General features: G+C 40.1%; 1 protein-coding gene and 1 long non-coding RNA gene across 15 annotated transcripts in view; one reads left to right on the top strand and one right to left on the bottom strand.

Annotated features, from left to right (window-relative positions):
- Positions 1-302: 302 nt before the first annotated feature.
- On the bottom strand, positions 303-1,941 carry LOC307220791. Its single transcript, XR_013841101.1, has 2 exons — positions 985-1,941; positions 303-953 (listed from the first exon to the last, which is right to left on the bottom strand). It is a non-coding gene; the product is annotated as an uncharacterized lncRNA (long non-coding RNA).
- Positions 1,942-2,867: 926 nt separating this feature from the next.
- The window catches only part of RNF19A (ring finger protein 19A, RBR E3 ubiquitin protein ligase), a 57,384-nt gene continuing 46,768 nt past the window's right edge, over positions 2,868-13,483 (top strand). For 7 of the 14 annotated variants that reach the window (XR_013841084.1, XR_013841085.1, XM_079984818.1 and 4 more), the window contains exons 1-3: positions 2,868-3,002; positions 3,585-3,669; positions 6,849-6,998. The gene's annotated coding sequence lies outside the window, so the exon portion shown is untranslated. Of the gene's footprint in view, positions 3,003-3,129; positions 3,404-3,584; positions 3,670-6,848; positions 6,999-13,483 lie in introns of those variants that run through there. The other 7 variants (XM_079984823.1, XM_079984821.1, XM_079984824.1 and 4 more) reach the window with 7 other exon arrangements.

The raw sequence follows: 13,483 nt of genomic DNA, 5'->3' as shown, positions 1-13,483 counted from the left end.
CAGCAGCAGGAGGCCCCAATAGCTAAAGTTGTGCCTGAGGTTAAGAACAGTTTCAGGTTAAGAACAGGCCTCTGGAACAAATTAAGTTCTTAACCCAAGGTACCACTGTATTTGTGAAGCAAAAGGTGTGGCATGAAAACTAAGGAAAATTGTGTTTTGGCATGTATGGTTGTGAATTTTTCTGTTTTTTTGTTTTATCTCTTTGTAAACCACTCTGAGGTTATTTTTACAATCAACCAGTGTATAAATGTTATGAAATAAATAAATGTAATAAAAATCCAATTAGCAGGTCAACAAGTACATAAAAATATTGCTTTATTCAAGTATTAATCTTTCTTCTGTACTTTTACTTATCAGTGAACATGAGGTCCAAAAGTAATCTAACTACTTTGAATACTGTTATAATCCTTATAAAGTCTATATGATACAAGAAAAATATAAATCTGACTGCACAGTCATACATATGGCATGGCTATACAGCCTGTGTTTTTATTACACAGTTGCATCCCCAACTCTTGTTTAAGGTTGCATTTCATGTATGCAAACTTACTTTTGGTGTATTGATTGGTAAGGAACAACAGAAGGCCTGTGGAGGGTCATACAGCTTTCAGTATGAACATATGGTTAATGCCACATGTAATAAAGGAAAGTAAATTTAATTCAAAGGGTAGTTCTAAGAAATATGACTAATTCAATGATACAGTGATTACATTATTTCCTGTTGCTCTCAACCAGTTATTATTAAAATTATGCATTATCAGTCACATATCACACTATATGTTACTTAGAAATGAATAGGCATACAGTATAAATGTAGCTTTTCCTATTGGAGGAAATTATGGAAAGGCAGTTGTCAAAGAACAAAGGCATTAAGATTTGAACATGTATTAAACAGGGTCACTGTGTGGTGTCATTGTGCGCATGCAGGAAATACAAAAAGCAATGAACACAGGCTGTTCAAAAAGCAATGAACACAGGAAATACAAAAAGCAATGAACACACCAAGTGTCCAGCTTCACTGGGGAAGCTTCACACACCTTCCAAGGATGTGTGCAAAGAGTCAGGATTAGCTGTTCGTAAATAATATAGTTGGGTATGTGTGTAATTTTAATATTTAGTCCTCTCTACTGGAAGTTGACTTTAATTTAGAATGGAAATTCTCCATCATGCATTTACTGAGGAAACACAATGTGTGTGAACTAAAATCAACAAGTGGAACAACTTTACAAAATATTTTTGAGACACTTTCAGTGTGGGCGTGAAGTAGTATGGCCTGTTTGGAAGTATAAAAGAAAATTATTCTGAGATTTACTCATAAATTATGAGTGTGGAGACCAATAATAAATACACTTACTACTGGTTTATAAACTAATTAAAGTGCACTTCTGAGAAAATGTGGGTGTGAGGTGGTGGTTTATGGATGATGGAACTACTGGGTTTTCTGTTGTCTCACCCACATCGACACTCAGTCTTGCAGAGAGGAGAGTAATTAATTATAGTTGTGTGATTGAGAAAGAAAAGAGGCAAATACAGTATTTCAAACTATATGCATACCAGCATTTCCAGTTTCCCCATAGCAACCATGGAACACCATTCAAGAAAACTGAAGGGCATTTTCCAAAAGTTGTAAGGTCCAGTAGAATCCATCCAGTAGAATCCAGTGACTAGTACTTGCTGGGAAAAACAGGTAGAAGTTGACTTGCTTGAATGCTCTTCTTTAAAACAAAACTCCCTTGTGTGGAGAATGCCTCAGTTCAGCTTTCTCCCTGGCATGTTATCTTTTTCTTTGTGGAGCTGTATTGAAACCTATCTGCATCCTGGAACACTCTATAATCTGGGTATAAACCAGTGGAGTAGGAAAGTGCCTATTTCTTTTTAGATGTTTAAAAACCAAAGTTTAACCTTTGTGAAAATGTCCAATTCAACATTTTACTAGAAAATAGGAAAAGAACCCTACAGTATAAAGTTTATAAAAGAAACTACACATCATTCTTCAGTAAGATGTTTTCTTTTATTCTTCTAATTCAATGTATTATAGGGCATTTTATACTTTACTAGGTTGTTTTACATTGGATTAGATTGCTAAATCCTCCTTCCCCAGGAATACTATAAAAGTTGCATACCAAGCAAAAATTCAGCCTTTCCCATGGATGCCTAAGCCCACCTATTAGGGGAAGACGTCAAACTCTGAATAAACATGTTTAGGAGAGCACTCCGCCCCATGTTTTTAAAAGTGCACTAATTTTCAGCTGACATAATGCCGGAGGCAATAAATAAAGCCTAAATAAAGAGCAGGTATTACTATGTAAATAACTAAAAATAATAATTTGGGGGCACCTACCGTCAAGGCTAAAAGACTGTGACAGGAGTGGGTTCCAGTGCCAAAAAAGGGGGTGGGTGGGCCGGCCACACGCCGCAATAAAACCTCTTGTAGAGCAATCCTACTCAGAAGTAAACCCCACTGAATTCAATGGAGCTTACTCGCAGGTACGTGGAGGAGCTTGCAGCCCTAGTCCTTGAGACTCCGGGTGTGCGAGCGTCAGGTGAGCTTAATCCCCTGGCAGAGCAGCGCGGCTGCTACCTCTCAGGTGTCGGCGAGGTAAAGGAACCGGGAGCAGCTTCCGCCCTCCAAGGCGCGGGGATAAAAATGCCGCCTCCTCCTGCCCCTTTCTCCCCCCACATCCACGAGACTTCCATCCTCCCCCGCGGGACGGACACCGGGTTCAACCGCTCGGCGGCCCCGCCTCGTCTGTGATCTCAGCAGGGGGAGAAAGAGAGGCGGAAAGAAGCCTCCTCCCGGCCGGGCAAAGCCCAACCCGAGCCCTGCCTGGGGCCTGGTAGCTTCGCTTCGCCTTGCGCCTCCCCCGCCCGCCTCCCTCCCTCACACGCTCCGCTTTCTTTTTCCTCCTCACAGGCACTTCCTGCGCGGGGCCGGGCCGGGCCCAGTCGGGTGGAGAGGGGGAGACTGCTGCTGCTGCTGTCGCCTCGGCGGAGTTAAAAAGGTATTGGGGAAGGGAAGGGACAGGCGGGCGTCCGTTGACGTTCCGAGGGCCTCTGCCGTGAGGGCTCGAGGTGTCGGCAGTTGGTCGCGGGGGGGGGGGGTCCCCGAAGAAGCCGCCCGTCAGGGAAGCGGGCGGGCGGGCGGGAGTGGCTCCCCGAGCGAACTGGCGCCTGAAGGTGGGGGTGGGGGAGGCTTCCACCGAGGGGTCCCTCCCAGGCCGCCGCTCACGGGCGCTCCGAGGGGATTAGTCGGCGGCGGCGGCCGTTGCTGCTGCTGCTCCTCGCATTGCTGGAGGGTGAAGTCATCGTGGCCATTGTCTCCCCTCAGCTCCCGGGCTGGGCCGCCAGAGGGGGGAGGCCAGCAACCAGCCGTGGGGCCCGCCTTGTTCTCCGAAGCCGCCGGGTAAATTCTCTTTCCCACCCCACCCCCGGGGGGGGGCGCAATACTGGACAGACTTTGAAACCCTCATCCACTCCGCGGGCAAAGTCCGAGGAGAAACTCGGGGTGGGGTTCGGGGGGTGGAAACTCCATATTCGATCGCTTCCACACCCCAATAAGTTTTTTTTTTTTTTTTTTCTCTGAGGGAAGGACTTTGGACAAACGCCCTCTCCTTTCTCTCATACAGCTTCGGAGCGTCTCTATTTGCACTTCCTTCTTGTAAAACAAAGGTACATTCTCCGCCTTGGGGTGGGGTGGGGGGCGGAATCTGTGAAAGAAATAGTAATTTTTATTAAAGACCCCTTTTAGAAGTTGTGACATAGAACCGTTTTCTGTCAGAAATGGGGCTTTCTGTAAAACCGAAAGCGTTAGAAAGACACAGTAACACACGCACAGCCGAAACTACGAGGAAGTTCACTCCCAGGGGAGGGAGAAATTTTCCACATCCACTCCAAATTGGGGAGAGACTAGCTAACTTTTGTCCTATAAAGGCTGCAGTGCTGCTACTGCTGCTGCTGCTACTTCTTCTCTTTCCCCTCGGATTACAATTTATTGGGAATGTGGATATTCCGACGTCCTCCCCTATCCTGCCTTTTGGGGCGGTTGAATAAGCTGGGTAGCCTTAAATGTAATCTCTTTAAAGAAGCTTGTGTTCAAAGGGCAGTCTGACATATTTAAATACTTTATTGAACTGTACAGTATTTCTCAGTGGAGTATTGAATTTAATAAATGAAAAAGGCAACTACAAAATGCAACTCACCCTGTAGGTGATCACTGGCATTTCACTACTTATGCCTGGAACTCCTGTGAGGCTGACTTGGGTGATACCAGTGTCTGAAAAGTTTTTAATGAATAACAGCACAGCTTAGTAGCTTGCAGAAGTGGGATCCTTTTCTTACAAGTGGACATGGGAGCTTTAACAATAACCCCTGAGAGCTACATAGGCATCAGAAGTACATCTAAAAAGCTTAGGTCTAATGAAAGGAGAGCTGTTGCTGATCAAATGAACTGCACCGAGAGTTCAATATGAAGTAATATGGAATTTCCCCATAGTATTTCACCGGCAACCACAACCGTACTGCCTGAGGGATCTTTTTGCTAGTTTCTTGGTTTGAAACCAAAACTTCAGTGTGTGCTTTCAGTGCCCAGATTGAAATGCTGCTGATTGTAAAAGTGTGGGGGAAGACTGACAGTAGTATAACTTCCACCACAATCCACCTTTATTTCCACTTGGTGGACACAGAATTTGCTAATGTAAAACTTTTTTGTAGGCACTGGTACTGGTGTGTCAGTCACATCAGTGCAGTTAAAGTCACTGAGAGTTGCACAAAGGTCAGAGGGTGCTTGTGGAGGGGACTGTGGAATTGTAGGACTAAATGTGCTAATCATACATAGCCACAGAACCTTATTGAAGTTCTCTTAGTCTCTCTTTAAAATAAAAACTGTTGTTTTTAAAAAGTGCAAGTAGAAGGACTGGTATTTGAGTTCTTACTTTTACCCACTATAAAGTATTTAGTGTTCATGATAAGCAGATTCTGACTAAACAGATTAACTGTCTTAATTAACATGTTAAAGATAGAATAGTGAATGAGAACACTTCATTCAGTCACTATTTCAGTGAATTTGTCCAAACTAACAGGCTTAGTTTAGAAGTCCAGCTTTAGTCTTATGAATTTGAAATTGATTAAAATGAATGATCATAGGCACTGGCATTTGAAGGGGAAGGGATATAGCTCAGTAGTAGAGCACCTGATTTGCATATAGAAGGCCCCAGGTTCAATTCCTGCATCTCCAGGTAGGGTTAGGGGAGACCTCTGCCTAAAATGCAGAAGAGCTGCAGCCACTCAGTGTGGATAATAGATGTACCAATGGTTTGACATAGTAAAAGGCAGCTCAGCATTGTCTACACCCTAAGGTTTTAGGCAGCAGCTTTTAATAGCTCTGCCTGGAGATGCTGGTGATTGAACCTGGGGCCTTCTATATGCAAATCAGGTGCTCTACTACTGAGCTATAGCTTTTCTCTTTTAAATACTAGGTTGAAAACAGAGAGAGGTCTATGATCACTGGTCATCAGTTCAAATTCATAAAAGTAAAATTAGAATTCTGAACTAAGCCTGTTAAGATAGATTTACTTAAACAGTGAAAGAACAAAGTGTTCTCATTAGCTATTCACTGTACTCCTCGAATTATTTTTTGCATCACTGTTGCCTGCTTGCATTTCTTTTGTCAAAGTTCATGTTCCCTTTTGTTCTCATTTGGAGGGGGCTTCCATTTTCTGAAGAAAGTCTTCTTGCCTCTTAAAAGCTTCATTGACTCTGCTCATTAATTATGGTGACATCCCTTTGGCCTTGATGGTGCCTTTTGTTGTTTGCGGTACCACATATGTTCTAGCTACTTGTAGCTTGAATAACCCTCGGTGCTCTGGAAAGATGTGATGGTCTTCACTTTTCCTTTCAACTTCCTTTTTACCAATCCTCTTTTTTTTAAGAAGTTTCCTCTTTTGAAGTCAGGTGTGACTGTTGGATTTTTTTGGCAACTGTCCACTTACACACACACACACACACACACACACACACACACATATATATATATAGAATTCGAAAGCACTGTGTAGTTGCTGTGGCCAGTTGGTTTGACAACACATATTGCATCAAGTCTTGAGCACTACGTAAAAGTCCAGGCTTGTTGCCCCTCTGGTTCATTCAATGACCAACTATTTTAGGTACAGTCATTTTTGACAATGGAGTGTGTCTCCAGGGGTAAAGTCAAACTTCTGGACAATCACCGCACCTGCTACGGCTGCAGAGACTGGTAACTTAAAATTGCTGCCTCACACGTTGTTTTTGCTGCACTAGTGACCTCTACAGGGCCCCCTCTCAGCATTGTGGATGTGTCACATGCTGACAGCTTCTGGGAGCCACAAAGGTACTACTCTTCTGCTGACACCCCATACACCCCACATTACACCTATACACAGACATTTAGGGATCTAGAAATTCTACCTCTTTGTCATAAGTGGAACATGCATGTATCCAGTCTTTAGAAGGGTAATTGAAGTTACCTGTTACTACAGCAAGGTCGTCTTTTAGGGACTTTCTTGATTTATTAGCCACCTGAAGATCATCGTGGGCATTTTGGTCAGGGTTATCATAGTACGTCCCCAGTATTGAATCACACTTTTGCCCTTGGTATTGCTACCCATATTGGTTCTGTGAAGGTGGCCACCCTTTTTGGGGATATCTAGCTTGGTCTCCTTGATGTATAAAATTACACCATCTCCAGTCCACCCTCTCCTTCCTTCCTATGGAATTTGCATCTTCTGCTTAAGACATTTTTTGTGTATTGTTAGAGGGGATTCCTTCTATTGTTCATGGCTTAATGCTGTTTTCTCCTTTTGTTTGTATTTCAGCTCTTAAGTTCCACTTTCACTTAGTTGGCAAAAGATATAATGGACTAATTCAACAGATGACAGCATTATAAGATTGAGCATGATCTTTAAGGTTCCTTGGCTTAATATGTACATCTGACTGGCACATGGAGGTTGATTTCCTCCAAGAAGGTAATGACCCTTGAGTTGCATTGTATATATCACTCCATTTTTCCATAAATTAATAAATTTTATTTTCTGTATTGAGAAAACATAAACTGTTAAATAAATGCCAAGCTTTGCAGCTATATCTTGACATGTATCATTCTTTTGAGATACGATTCCTATTTAAGATATGATTCCTAAGCTAGCTGCATTTTGTTCTTTTTCTAGCTGTTCTGCTTTCTTTCACTTTTAACTTCTCAAGACCAAAAACCTCTTATGTCTTTATAGCTCAGTTTTTGCACAGCATTAATGCAATAAACATAATTCCTTAAATTGCAAGTTGCAAGATAAATATGTAAGCTGCTACCTTTTCAAGACTTTTGCTAAATCTGTCATTAGGCAATCTGACCTGGCATAGAATTATTTTATGACCTACAAATGGAACATTCTTAACATGAAGCAAAACCATGTGGCATATATCACCAAAAGGAAATATTGTATGGATATAGAAGTCTCTCCCATTCAGAATTCTGTGTCCTTACTTATGGCAGTGTCAGATTCTGCTGTAGAAGGCAGAAAGTCCTGGGCACATAGGTGAAAGAAAACAAAACTGAACTCACTCTTACCCTTGTGTAGCCACAACCCTGGAAATGTAAGATGCTTGCAAATCAGACTAATTTTTAATAAAAATATTTAAATACACAATTCTTTCTTGTAAGTAACTTAGTAGGGGCTTTAATAAGACCTTTTCAAATGGTGGATTTATTTGCTTCCTTGTGTTTGTATAACTTCCTTCCCTGGGAAAAAGATACTGTCCTGAAGAGATCCTCAGCAAAAAGACTGGATGACTTCCTTTAGGAATTGGGAAATGGCAGTAGAGCCTAGGACTTGCCGATCAGAAGGTCGGCAGTTCGAAACGGGGTGAGCTCCCATTACTCGGTACCTGCTCTTGCCAACCTAGCAGTTCGAAAGCACGTTAAAGTGCAAGTAGATAAATAGGTACCGCTCCGGCGGGAAGATAAACAGCGTTTCCGTGTGCTGCTCTGGTTCGCCATGCTGGCCGCTTGACCTGGAAGCTGTACGCCGGCTCCCTCGGCCAATAAAGTGAGATGAGCGCCGCAACCCCAGAGTCAGCCACGACTGGACCTAATGGCTAGGGGTCCCTTTACCTTTACCTGTTAATCATATTTAACTTTCGTGTACATTTCCATAGGGAAAATTTCTAGATAGCAGTTTATTTTATCTACATAGTATCTACATAGCATAGAGCTATTCTACCAAATTCTTCCTACCTTTTTGGCAGGTATAACACAACGTAAGCCTGCCTTTTTAAAAACTGTCATTATTGCTCCTGTTCCATCCCTTCAATAATTGTACATTTAAAGGATGTGCCCTGGAGGCTGCTTTGGAGAGAAAAGGGGTTGCTTTTCTGAAAGAGACACTGCACAGTAAAAGCTACATGTCACAGTAGAAATGTGATGGCAATATTTTGAGTTGAATGCATCCAGGTTAGATGATATAATTTCCTACCTCCATTTTATCACAACAATAGAAGTACAGTAACGTCATTTATTTTACACTAGAAAAAACTGAGGCATTCAGATATTTAAAAATTACTCTAGCCTAATGTATTGGACAACCAACAGACAAAATTGTCTAGAATTTTTAAAAATAAACTTATTTTGGATCAAGTTCACCTTTTTGTTTCAAGAACAAAGCAGTGTTAGAAACAGATATGAAAGCTAGGGGCTAAATGGCACCTTAAACCTAAGTTATGGGTGCAGCAACACTTTTTTAATAACAAGTATACGAAGCTGAAAATGAATAAACTGCAGCTTAAATATTATGTTCATTTTTCAAATGGTCTGGACTCTGGTCCTTCCCCTGCCCCGCCCCCCTGATATTCTTTAGAGGGTCTCCAGTCTTCAGAGAGTAGCTGGAAGTGGGGAGGCAGAAAAAGGTCCTCCTTTCCTTCCACTCTGCAGTTTTAATCTATGCTTTTTAGCATATCAGTAATTATCTTAGCTTATTAAAAAAATGTTTCTTGCATCTAGTTATATTATTCAGTTTTGCTTTAACAATTATCACTACTCTCACACTAAAAATGGCCTTGTATTTCATTGTTCATGCTCTGAGAGTCACTGCACTTTAAGTGAAATATTTTGCCTTTCCCTAACCCCGTAAGGATGTTTCAGTTGTTTATTTTTAGTATGCTTGTATTTACATATGAACTGCTATTATTGAGGGAAGTCTCTGGAATGGTGTTTTTCTCTTTTTATAGACACTGAAGGCTGTAATCCTATACACTTACCTGGGAGTAACTCAGTGGGACTTAAATTTCGAGTAGACATGTATAGGGTTGTCATGCAAACTTGCTTGGCTAATTGGTATCCATAAGGACTCATTGGCAAGTCCTTAATGTCATAGAGGTTATTTTTTCCAGATGTTGTTCATGTGGAAGTTCCCTAATGACCCTGTAATGAATTGTAAAATTACATGTATGCTTCTAATGGCCATGTGTGTAGTACTGTTTCTGTACCATCTTATCTTGGAATATAATGTGCTTATGTGGGGGCAGGGGGATCATTTGGGGAAGGAAGAAGCAACTTTGGGAGGAAGCTCTACATAAATGAAATGTTGCATGGAGGACACTGCACATTCTGGAAACAGGCTGGATTGGTTTTTAAATCAAGTTTTCCATTTTGAAATTTAACATTTCTTGAACAAACATCTTGGTTAGCTTGTGTTCTTGATATGGCATTTTATTTAACGTTTGGAGCCTCTAGAGAACATGTTGGGCAGTCAAACAAATATAGCAAGTTAATAAATATGGTTGCTATAGCAATTAAAATATATAGAGCTTTTATACAAGCTAGGAACATAACCCGAACCTTCAGTCATGTAGTTTGCACACACTTCAGAATTATATTTGCTTAGAGGCAGGCAAATTTTTGGTTTGGCTGTCTTTGTGCAGGAATATTAGGCAAGATTATTTGGTTAAAGATTGGGCCCAGAACTTTTTCATAAGCCATATCAGTTACTGTACAAACTGTCATTACTTCATGAGTTGGGAAGTAAATGTTCATTCTTTCTGGTTAGTAGAATCAAACAACAAATTGCAGAGATCAGCTAGTTGAAGGACCTAAAATAAGAATACAGTTGTTCATTGGATTATTCTAGAAATATATGGATGCTATCTCCTGGATCCCAGCACCTGTTACTATTTGCTAGTCAGTGGGTCCTATATGAAGCCCACAGTAATACCATACAAAAATTTGGTTCATTTATGCATGTGCTAGTGTGGTTCTGTCAATTGTTGATTTAAATATTTACCCATGATGCCGTTTTGGAAATGGGAGTTCCAAACTTGAATCTCCAAGGGCTTACTGAGTCTAAATATTAAGCAAATTTTAGATTTTCATCAATATCTCTTTTCATTTGAGGTTTTTAACACATTTAGTATCAGTGTGTTTATATTATCAAAACCCAGAAAGTCCCCTAAAGCCGCTAGGAAAATCATGAATAAAATATTTAACTGTAGGAAGCATATATCCTTACAATAATTGATACTGTGTTGCTGTTGCCCTGCAAAAAAGTTGCAAGAAGTTTTTTAGTGCACTTTAGTTCGAAAAATTTCAAATGCCTTGAATAGACTGGGATCTGACTTGGCATAGTTGGATTATTTAGACATTTAGTTTTACTATCCCATCCCATTTCCAGAAATGGGCTGGAGATATGGGTATGCAGGCATGCACAAGGATAGGCAGGCTGTGATTCCTAGGAACCTAAAATATTAAACTGCATGTTTAAAACTGCAACTTTACTGTTATTGTATTAGTTCAGTATGTTAAAACAATTTTATGGAAAAAATGTACTTTTAGAAATGGAACATTTTTTTAAACGGAAAAATATAGTAGAAAACTTCTGCGGAAAATCCCCCCCCCCCAATATTACTACATGTTGGTCATAGGTGCCAAGGCATTTGGGGCTTCAGAATTGCATGTGTCTGCTGCTTTGCTCTGATCCCCCAATAGGCCATTTATCCCTTCCGAAGGGTTTGAGCCTTTAGCCATTAATTTATCAGCTGCTTGATAACAAAGTTTCTCTTGGGTGTTGTACATATTTGAAACATTCAGGTCAAAATTTAAAACCAGTCAATGGCAACACAAATACACCATAAAACACAACTTCAGCAGCAATCATAACATAGAGAGCCATAAGAATAATAATTCTAGAACAGGAGTAGGGAACCTCAGGCCCAGGAGAATACCCTCAAGTGGTTCCCTCTCAAGATGGACGATAGCGAAGGGCATAAGTTGTGTGTAGAAACTAGCCTACTGTAAAGAGGTAAAAATTACACTTGTTGTCCATCCACATTCACCTCTGGCCCCATCCACCAGTGGTAGAATAGAATAGACTTTATTTGTGTAGCCGACAGGCCATAGCATCAAAGGACAAACACCGACAAAAATACATTACGAATATAGTTACCATAAAATCTTATGACCAATTAAAACCCTAGGTAGAAGCTGGATTATCATTCATCCATGACCCTCTGTCCCATGGGCGGCAGCCTTTTCTCTGGTAGATTGTTCCAGGTCGGTTAAGTGAATAGACCAGCCAAATTGAAAGATTATAAGTATAAATATAACCTCGGAGGGATGGTCAGGACAGGGAGAAAGATAATAATAACCAGATAAATTAATAATCAGATAAATTAATAATCAGATAAATTAATAATCTCAGTACTTAAAACTTGGCAGAGGTAATAAAATAATAATAATAAAACGTTATAATAATAAAAGATCCTAGGCGAGGTGGTATGTACATATCAGTGGTATGTAGGCACTGGAAAGTTGCCTAGAACAGTGCTGCCCTTAAGCTGAAAAAGGTTCCCCACCCCTATCAAGGAGCATCTGTGTTATCTAGGAGGTTACCTTCTATGCAGGTTGTGTAGCTACTTTGGGGGCTTTTGATGAACTGGAAGTCTTTGGAATAAATGAATGATTTGTATCATTTGGTCTAGTATTCTTAGAAAATCTATGTATTTATAGCTTCCTTGGCTCTGTCTCCTGCCATGTTGCCAACATCCATGGAGCTGATGCACCCATTGACTGCCTCAATGGTAGTCACTTTATAATGTCAATAGTGCATTGTAATTACTAGTGTTATACATGTGAGGATTTAAGTAGGTACTAAAATAGTGTTCAAAGTTCACCGATCACACATAACCCAATATACACTTCTTAAAAGATTAAAGGAATTTGTATGAGCTGGTGGATGACATTCCCTTCCTATTCCTTAGGACTTTCCAGAGTGGCACCAATTGTTTCCAGATAAACTGGAATCCACTTATCTAAAAAGATTTAACTTCAGAGCAAAAATATAAAAAAGGAAATGTATCTCTTCCAGTAATAGAAATTGAATTGTAGCAAACTTTTATTCACTTTGGGCAAACTAGTATTGGCTACTTCTTCCTTATCTTTTCCATATTAGCAACTAGATATTTTTAGTTGTTAGCTTAGCAGCATATATTTGACTCTAGAAGTAATTCTGTTCTACTGACTTGCTTATATTCTTTCTCATGTTCAACACTTGAAGATGAAATTTATAGCACTTCCCATAATAAAATCATTTCTTTCCAGGGCTGAATCACATGCTTTCCAATGCATGTGTTTTAACTTTAACAGTTGTTTTTGTAGTCTGAACCATTTCCTGTTATTCAGCTATTACGCTGCCAAAAGCAGAAACCAGCTATTTTTCAGCCATTTTAAAATATATTACAAGTAGTTATAAAGGTCTGTTGATTGTGGGGAAAATTTCTGTCCCTTTTTTGTTTTCCAATTTTCAAATTCTAAAAGCACTGGAGCTATGAACCTACCACTCTGAAAATGGTGAGATGAGTGCAAGCAAGGAGGCCTGATCTTTGTTCATCCTTAAGTATTCATTTAACTCCTGGGCTATGAGTCTCCCTTATTGGTTCTGCAGCAGTGTGTCTCAAATTTTAGATGCTTTCTTCTAGAAGCTATTCATACGTGAATAGTTGCATAGTTTTGTGTACATAGTCACAGGTAACAACAGGCTATCTCTGGATTCGGGCATTAGTCCTGTACAACACTAGAAGAGAACAGGATATTACTCACCTGCTTCAAAAGTCATGCACCAGAAAATATATAAGAACAAAGTAGCAGTTTAAAATATCTTGGTAGATAATTATCTCTTCGTATTGTGATCCCATTTCATGTTTCAGACGGTCCTTTTTCTCAGAGAGCCTTAGCACAATTGTTTGGCTTTAGTAATAAATACTTACAAAGCATCTTATAATGTTTTCTAGTAGATTATTTCTATTTTAATCTAATACTGTTTTCTGATAGTGTTAACAGATTTGTTTTGTGCTCTGGAGATTTAAACGGATTATGGATGGTCAAAAGACCACTGCCACATCTCCCAGACATCTATTTACCTTGGCCCTTGACACCCTCTCTCTGAATTGTAATTTGTTATTTTAAAAT

This window comes from Podarcis cretensis, assembly GCF_951804945.1.
Source record: "Podarcis cretensis genome assembly, chromosome: 7".
Lineage (NCBI taxonomy): Eukaryota > Metazoa > Chordata > Lepidosauria > Squamata > Lacertidae > Podarcis > Podarcis cretensis.
The sequence above is the reverse complement of the archived record's forward strand: the minus strand, read 5'-3'. Positions and strand labels throughout refer to the sequence as shown.